We start from the raw sequence: 9,382 nt of genomic DNA, 5'->3' as shown, positions 1-9,382 counted from the left end.
GAATAGAAGTTCTTTTTCTCGGACAATGCTACATTTACACATATCTGCTCTATCTATTGAACACTCTTCTATTAGAATGTACCACTTTCCAGATATGATACTCTATAATTACTATCATGACTCCCATGCAACTTCAACTGCATTATCTTGTTTAAAATAGTAATGTAAAACATCTTGGTGTTGTTTAGTGGCTGGCTTTTAAACTGATCTATCCAGGATATGGAGCACTTTGGATTACCTGACATATAAAACATGTTGGACTTCTTCACCATTATTCATGTTTTGTTCACGTCTTCTTGCCTCTTAAGGTGACATTCACGCCTGATCAGTTAAACAGGCTCGTCCCAATGAATTCATCGCGTCTCGTGCAAAAGGCTGACCAAGCCCAGTAATCCATTACCAATGCTGACACTATCAACAGCCAGTCACGGTTCCAATGGGGGACACTGTAGATTGTCAGACCCAGAATCAGTTCGGTATCTTGCTTTACCGTTCTGAGCCACGTCATTAGCTGGCCGCCGCTGCATCGCGTCTACTAGTTCTGAGGAGGAACAAGATCGATGGCTTCCTTGATGAGATCACCTCGTTACAGCAGAAGACGTGACTAGCCCAGTGATGGCTTCTCGTTAGAGATGTCTGCTGAAGGGAGGTTATGTGGCATTGCGCTCAAACGACTGCATTCGACAGGAGATGTTGCCAGGGTGCACGCAAGATGCGACTTTGTAGAGATACAGTTTACTGTCAGGTGTGACTAGTTTTTCTGGCACACTAGAGGGAGCCCACCTTGTCAGACCCAGAATCAGTTCGCTATCTTGCTTAACCATTCTGAGCCACATTTAAGCTAGCTGGCACATCATTTCTTCCAGCCCTGACGAGGAACTGGATTGATAACTTCTCTGATGAGTGTCCCGCGGCCTCTTGGTTGCTACTGCCTCTGTATCTGTAGAAATTCTGTGACAAACAAGAGTATCTTTCTCTTTCCGATCTTGATTAGCATGCACGGCGTGGGGACAGTTTGTGAAATTCAAATAATCTTAATAATCCGATTTATGAACTCACCAAGTACACAGAATGCGACCGAAAATTTATTAGTAATTCTATGTCTCTCGAGCAAACCATCTACTTAATGTGGTATACAACACAGTAACAAAAGACAAATAAGTTATTTCTCCTGGCAAACGTTACGTTTAAACACACATGTTCTGTCTAGTATATTGAGCACTCTTCTATTACTATACACCAATTTCTAGATATATGAGGTGCCAAATCAGTTTCCAGACTTTTTTCGTACAGGCATTTATAATTGTTGTAGACCTTAAAAATTCAGTATGCCATTGTTATGCGTCTTATGAGATGACTAACCAATTTGTAGCATTTCAGGTTCAAATGAACAGCTACAGCAGGAATTGAAATACATCCTACTAAAGCTTGATTGTCACAACTAATTAATTTCAAAAATGCAATCTGGATGTGACGACACTTTAGAAGAACGATATGCAATAAAATTGTGTTTTAAACTTGGAAAAAAATACCACAGAAATGTATGGAATGCTTCAGACTGTTTTTGGACCATTTTGCATGAATCGAGCATCAGTTTTTGAGTGGCATAAGAAATTCAAGGAAGGCAGGGAGTCTGTGAGGGATGTTAAGAGGTGTGGGAGGAGTAAGGAAGTCAGAACACCAGAGTTGATTGGCCAAATAAAGAATTTCATGGATAAGAATAGTTGTGTTTCTATAGAGACAATAATTTCACAGTTTGATGTCAGTGTGGGAACTGTACGCACCATTATTCGCAAGGAACTGAAGATGTGGAAGATTTGTGTGAAGTTTGTCCCAAGGGTGCTCAGAGAATATCAGAAAGACATTGTCATGACAGCGGGGAGCTGATCAATTCAGATCCCACAGTTCTTGATGTCTGGCGACCTGCGATGAAAGCTACATCAACTGCTATGATAGAGAGACCAAGAGACAGAGTTTTCAGTGGAAACATGCTGACTCTCCTAGACCCAAGGAGGCCAGAAAGAGTTATTTTTTTATTTTTTTTATTCAATTTTCACCCCAAACAAGGCACAGTGCCACTTTGAAGTAGAGGGCTTCTATCAGGGACATAAGTTGCAGGGATATTATGAAGGGAGTTGAGCAGCAAGATGTCTGTTTATATTACACTTGAACTTCTGCATGTCAGTACAGTTAGGAAAGCAGAATCCTGGAAGGGAGTTCCAAAGTCTACCAGTTATGGGGAAGAAACTATTGGAGTAGAAGGCCTTCTTATACCTAGGGATTTCTACTGTGAAGGGGTGGGATTTGGCTGCTTGTTGGGTTTGTCGGGGTCGAGGGGATACAAGTGCTTGTAGTTCGTCAGAGCATTCACCATTAAAGTACTTGTAGAACAGGCAGAGAAATGCAACATTCACCCAGAAACTTATGATGATCCCTTCTTTTGACAGCACGGACATGATCTACATACACTGAGTTCACACTGGACAGACAGTCAAAAAGCAATACAATGTTGAGGTTTTAAAGGAGTTGAGGTAGAGATTCCATTGGAAGAGGGCAGCACTCTTCAAATTGGGTCAGTGGCATTTTCACCAGGACAATGCACCAATCCACAACTCCATCCTTATCACATCAAAACTATTCCCCACCCTCCCTATAGTCCAGCCCTTGCTCCCTATGACTTTTGGTCATTCTCCAAGGTCAAGAAAAGCCTTAAAGGCTGTCGTTATGAGATAATTGAGGAGATGGAACAGACTGTGACGAGGGTCACTAACACATTCACACAAGCGGGCTTCCATGGGCCTTCCAAATGTTGTTGGAACGGTGTAATAAGTGCAATAAAAGTGACCATACGAAAATAAAAAAGTCTGGAAACTTATTAAAGGAGCCTTGCATATTGTTACTCTGTGATTTTATTTCTGGAGGAGGAAGCTATTAGGCATAAAACTCTTTCTATAATTACAATTGGTTAATATCCCGTATAAATAGACATGTCGGCAGGATTTTTTTTCAGCCCAAACAAGGCACTGTGATGTGGAGGCTACTATCTGGGATATAAATTGCAGGGATACTATGTAGGGAGTTGAGCAGCAAGATGTCTTTTTACATTACACTTGAATACAAGAAACACCCGTCTAGCAGAAAGCACTATCACTAATTTCCCCCACTCTTTATCTGTGCCTAAACCTAAGCGTAGACTCCATGAACAAAGCTTCTTTCTAAGAACTGCTCGCCTATGGAATTGTCTTCCGTTTTCTTGCTTTCCAGCTGACTACAATATGGTTGTCTTCGAGTCTAACGTAAACAAATTTTTAATGAGCCATTCCATATAAGTTTACAAATATACCGAATTTCCATTACTAACGATTACTATATTGTCCAATTTCTACTGTACACTCATTAACCCTTATCTTCGAGTGGCCTCTTGGCCTTGATAAGCGGTGATGCCTATTAAAAAAAAAAAAAAATTCTGCATGTTAGTATAGTCAGAAAAGCAGGAACCCGGAAGGAAATTCCAAAATTCTAGCAGTTCTGGGGATTAAAATTATTATTAAAAAAGAATGTAAGACAAATATTACTTGGCAGATTTTAATACGATGTGTTACAGTCGATTAACGGGCAAGGGCTTTCCTCGGGGGGGTCACACAATTTTAGATCCCTGTCAATGATGAAACCTGGGTATAGGTTAAATTACACATATAGTTGGTTTGATTCTTTAACTTTATTTCAGGATCTTTGGCGGATTTTACATGCAGGTTAAAGTACTTTTTACTGCAACAAAATATAACATGAGGAGGGGGGGGGGAGTGAGAAGACGACTTCCTACGATCAAATATTTTTTATATTTTATTGATCCCAAAATAAAACATGTTAAAGTTGAAAGCAACGTAAGCAAAAGAAAAACGTAAGATAAAAAAAAGGAAAAGATATTTTCTCTGGATGTGCCTATTTACTATGCCTTAGACACCAGAGTCGTTTTTTAACGTGGAGAAAAGATACAAAAATAAAAAAATTGTCTCAGTTGTGAAGGACTGATCCTCCACCGAAAGAGAACGAGAAATGGAAGTGCAGCATTTGAAGAACAGATGGTATTTATTTGCTCCCCCACCGAGCAAATTAGGCACAAGGCCAATTTTTAATGTGAGGAGTGAAGGGAGGGGGAAGGGAAAAAGGGGACCAGCTCCCGAGAGGTGGGAAATGGGAGCTGGTTAAAGGTCATGCATGTAGGGTTGCCCCCACATCTGGTCTTTGCTAGTCATAGCTGGTCTTTGCTAGTCGTAGCTTGCAGCATCTGCCGGAACAGATACTACACTTTGATCTTGACCAAAATGGCCAAGTTGAGATAAGTCACCATTAAACATAGAAGTTTAAAGCAAGTTGTAAATTAAAAAAAAAAAATGAAACGATTAAGGTGGAACATTTGCGCTTTCTTTGTTGTTGTCAGGACAAAAGTTACAAGAAAATGTAATCGAAAATATTTTTTTAATGGGAACAATTAAATCGAATGGACGATTATGTTTTTTTTTTCTTTTCATTTACATATCTTGATTTTATTTTATTTTCTTCTTTCCTTCTTTTCTTTTTTATGCAACTGCTGTGCTGAAGGGTTCTTATATCGATTTTTGTACATCAACTTAACAAATGCACATGTGAAATATTGATAAAGACATAACGTCCTATTGCATTTTTTCGGGTCTTTTCCCTTGGCTTTTAGTCTTTACTTTCCATTTTTTTTTTTTTTTTTTTGCAAGATACTTTCCGACTTCGGAGTCAGCTTGCGAAAGATTATCTGTCGTCTCTTCAGGCACGGTTAACTGAATTGTTATTTCAAATTCTTCACTACGTAGCTTCTTTGCCGCCAAATGGAGTCTCTCTCGTTCAGCCAATAGGTTTGAAATGTCCAAAAGGGTTTAAATGTCTAATAGGTTTTAAATGTCCAAAACGCTTTAGATGTCCAAAAGGTTTTAAATATCCAAAAGGTTTTAAATGTCCAAAAGGTTTTAAATGTCCAATAGGTTTTAAATGTCCAAAAGGATTTAAATGTCCAATAGGTTTTAAATGTCCAAAAGGTTTAAAATGTCAAAAAGGTTTTAAATGTCCAAAAGCTATCAAATGTCCAATAGGTTTTAAATGTCCAAAAGGTTTAAAATGTCAAAAAGGTTTTAAATGTTCAAAAGGTTTTAAATGTCAAAAAGGTTTTAAATGTCAAAAAGGTTTAAAATGTCCAAAATGTTTTAAATGTCAAAAAGGTTTTAAATGTCAAAAAGGTTTTAAATGTCAAAAAGGTTTAAAATGTCCAAAAGGTTTTAAATGTCCAAAAGGTTTTAAATGTCAAAAAGGTTTTAAATGTCCAAAAGGTTTTAAATGTCCAAAAGGTTTTAAATGTCAAAAAGGTTTTAAATGTCCAAAAGGTTTTAAATGTCCAAAAGGTTTTAAATGTCAAAAAGGTTTTAAATGTCAAAAAGGTTTAAAATGTCCAAAAGGTTTTAAATGTCCAAAAGGTTTTAAATGTCCAAAAGGTTTCAAATGTCCAAAAGGTTTTAAATGTCCAAAAGGTTTAAAATGTCCAAAATGTTTAAAATGTCCAAAATGTTTAAAATGTAAAAAATGTTTAAAATGTAAAAAAGGTTTTAAATGTAAAAAAGGTTTTAAATGTCAAAAAGGTTTTAAATGTAAAAAATGTTTTAAATGTCCAAAAGGTTTTAAATGTCAAAAAGGTTTTAAATGTCCAGCATGATTTTGAGTCTGTTTTCTTTTTTATTTGCCATAAAAGTTTAACTTTCACTTTCCTCGAAGTACATGGAATTTTTACCGGGATTCTACTCTCTGCCGGTAAATATTTAATCCAATAATTAATATGAATATGGGAGGAGGAGGGGGTCCGTCACGAATGTGATATTGCAATGGTTTATCAACTTTACTAACTAAACCCCACCCCCTTTTTTCAAAAAAAAAAAAGGAAACTTATCTTAAATGCAATGCGCAGAAGCAGAAGACAACTGAAAACGAGGAACGGTAGCTGAGAGGCAAGATGAAGAAGATGCAGCATAAACATAGATGATGACGTGTTTTATGCTGTTTTGCTTATTAGTTTTGCTTTTCAGTGAAACTGGTTATTCCAAATCTTTTTTTCTAAACAAAAGTAAAAACCACCACACTATTTTCACACATTTTCATTAAAAAGAAAAAAATTCTGAATATTTTTTTTACGTTTTCCATAAAAACTTAGCGAGTCAGATTAAAAACCTTGGCAGGCCGGATCTGTCTCACTGGCCGTACTTTGGAGACCCTTGATGTAGAGGTTAAATTAACAGCACTCCAAATAGTAAGAATTTAACAATCTTATTTTTAAAAATTGATAATTTAGCAAAAAAAAAAAAATGCATAGTTATTTAAATTTTTCTTTTTCTTTTTTACTTATATTTACTCTAAACAAAAGCGCATTACCACGCAAACGTAAGCGGATACTGAGAATTAGACGTCAGATTAATAGGGGTGCATCCTGAGTTGGGAGTTGTACAGTGAGAAGTTTATGGACATTACAGTTGAAAAAAAAGCGAAACACAAAAGACTCCGGGGCAACGTCGCATAGGGACAGCTAGTATATTTATGGTTATTTACTTATTTATCCTCAAACGATTTAGACAGGACGTTGTTATCTACATTGTCTACAGTATGTGTAATATATCCACATCACATGATGCGTATAGAGGCACAGATACACACATAAACCAATGTTTATTGGGTGATAACGTTGACACCAACTTAATAGGGAATCTGCCGATCCGCCCAAATGGTCACATATGTCAGTTATGGGCGACATTGCTACTTGAGACTTTCGTTTCCTCTACCAGAATAAAATACAAACAATTCAGCTACACATTCGTCGCTTCTTTGATAAGTCCACAAATTTCACTTTATTGCCCTTCTATTGGGGGAACCGCCTTCTTATAGGCGTTTTTGTTTTTTGTTGTTGTTTTTTTTTTCTTTTTCTTTTTTAACTCGGAGGAGGAAACGTCTCTTTTGATTTGAAGAGTTTTCTTTTTTTCTTTTTTTTTTTTTCTTTTCCACCCGTATTTATTTGCTGTCCCTTTAATATGTCTGCTGGTCAAACACTGATGAATTCTCTACTGTTTGTTTTTATGACCACTTAGAATAACCCTTTATTTCCGGACTGTCACCCAGACCTCTACACACATTTCTTCAGGCTTCTATTTTTTTTTTTTTTCTTTTTTTTTGGAGAGGAAGTCTTAGATCCGATGAAAACACTTGAGGGTCCTATCCAATTAAGTTGTCTCTATGTTGAGGGATTCTATGCTTAGGGTTTGACGAACTTTAAAGATACCTATCTAATATATAATGTCATCTTGTCGGATTTTAAAATTTAGACATAAATAGCATTGCATCTGACACATCGATATTCGATCTTTCCTATTTATTTTCTTTGTTCGTTTTTGTTTTCGTTACAACACCAAAACGTCTTTCACTTTCCTTGAAAAAATTATCTTCCTTGTACAAGGGAGTTACCACATATCAAGGCCCAGAGGCCACTCGATGATAAGGGTTAACGCGTGTATTGCAGTCATTGCGATAGTAGCGTAGTAATCGTTTGTGGTGGAAAATTGGTATAATCATATTATTTACAAAGACGGTTCAATAATAACTTGCTTACGTTGGACTTGAAGTTGACGATATTGCCGTCAGCTGGAAAGCAGACCAGTGGAACAGAGTTCCACAGGCGGGCAGTTCTAGGTAAGAAACTTTGCTCATGGATTTTATGTTTAAGTTTAGATATCGATAAAGAGTGTACAGTACAATCACGTTGACACACCGGTTCTCACCAGATCACTGAAGTTAAGCAACGTTGAGCCTGGCCAGTACCAGATGGGTGACCATTTGGGAAGGCTAGGCGCTGTATGTACCTTCTGGGAAGGTTAGGCGTGGGGCCAGCACCCTCATCCTGTAAAAAGAACTCCTCGCTACAAAAGCATCTACAAAGTTGTAGATGGCCTATGCCCCTCCAGGGGCTCAAGAGCTATGGATGGATGGACCGATAAAGATTGGGGACATTTATTGATAGTGATTTTGGCTAGATGAGTGTTTTTTGTAAAAGATTGGCAAGGGGGGACCATAGATTGGAGCTCAGTTGAAAATTTGCCATGAAAATAACGATAAAGGAGAGACAAGCTCACAACATCTCTTCTGTAGGAAAGAGGTTGCAGAGAAGAGAAAATGTCATCTCCTATTTGATTACGAAGTTTGTTTTGAAAAAGAAGGATAGGGTGCTCCGAGCAACTCCTGCTCAGATGTGACAAAAGTACTCCATCCTATAACGTACTTGACTCCTATACAGGTAGAGAAATACATCAGCAGTGAGATACCTACTGGAGCAGTAGAGTGATCCAACAATTTTTCCAGCGTCAATAGCAACAGATTTGATGTATGTGCTCCATTTCAGATCAGGCATGAAGGTCAGACCAAGAAGCTTGTTTAAACATGGAGCGTCCTCAAGATGAGAGTCGTTCATTTCAATTTGGGCCAGATGTGGATCTGAGCGTTGATGATAGAAAGAGAGAAGCTTGGTCTTATATGCATTAAAATTAACCAGCCACCTCTTTCTCCATTGCACCACGAGTTAAAAATCAAAAGAAAGAAAGAATAAGAGAGATCTTTACAATTTCCGACCTTTGAAGTGTTGCCATATATTGTGCCGTCTGCATAAATGTCTTCATATGCCTATTTATTTTTCAAATGATCTCTCGGATGTAAGTCAGTAGATAGGATTTATTGTTAAATATAACTGGGATAATATAATGTATTTGTGTAACATCATGTACGCATATTGACGAATCACGTGCCGAGTTAATATTGCGTCAGTATTTAAGCCGTGGGCGTGATCGTGACGTCACAGAATGAAATGCGTATGTATGCATCAAGATCGAAGGAAAGGAAAAGGAGAATAAGAGGGGAAAAGACGCGTGGCAATTTGGAAGGTGCGCTTGGCAAGCACGTGGGTTTCTTTTTCCTACCCTTTTGAAAGCAAGTCAACCGACCTGTGCATCCTAAAGAGAAGTACTGCAGCACAACAGCTGATTGTAGCTAAAAACAAAGGACTGGCAGAAAACACAATGAAAGAAAGAATGTATTGTGTCGTGTTGTAAATGTGTGTCGGCGACTTATGTGTGAAATCGATCAAAATAAATAACTTTGTCTTTCACCTAAAAAGTTCGTATCAAAATTTTATTTTCTTTGCGAATCTCTACTATTAAATGAAAGCCACTTTGCATGCGTGCGTGTGTGTGTGTGTGTGTGTGTGTGTGTGTGTGTGTGTGTGTGTGTGTGTGTGTGAGTTCCTTCCTCAGGTTGCGAAACAGCTGAGCCTATC

At 37.7% G+C, this 9,382-nt stretch overlaps 1 pseudogene; it reads left to right on the top strand.

The window, feature by feature from the left end:
- The first annotated feature begins 7,801 nt into the window (after window positions 1-7,801).
- Window positions 7,802-7,918, top strand: LOC145254954 (5S ribosomal RNA; annotated as a pseudogene).
- Window positions 7,919-9,382: the final 1,464 nt, after the last annotated feature.

This window comes from Euprymna scolopes, chromosome 30 (assembly GCF_053919585.1).
Source record: "Euprymna scolopes isolate OS-2025 chromosome 30, ASM5391958v1, whole genome shotgun sequence".
NCBI classification, from domain to species: domain Eukaryota; kingdom Metazoa; phylum Mollusca; class Cephalopoda; order Sepiida; family Sepiolidae; genus Euprymna; species Euprymna scolopes.
Note: the sequence above shows the minus strand (reverse complement) of the source record. Positions and strands in the feature narration are given on the sequence as shown.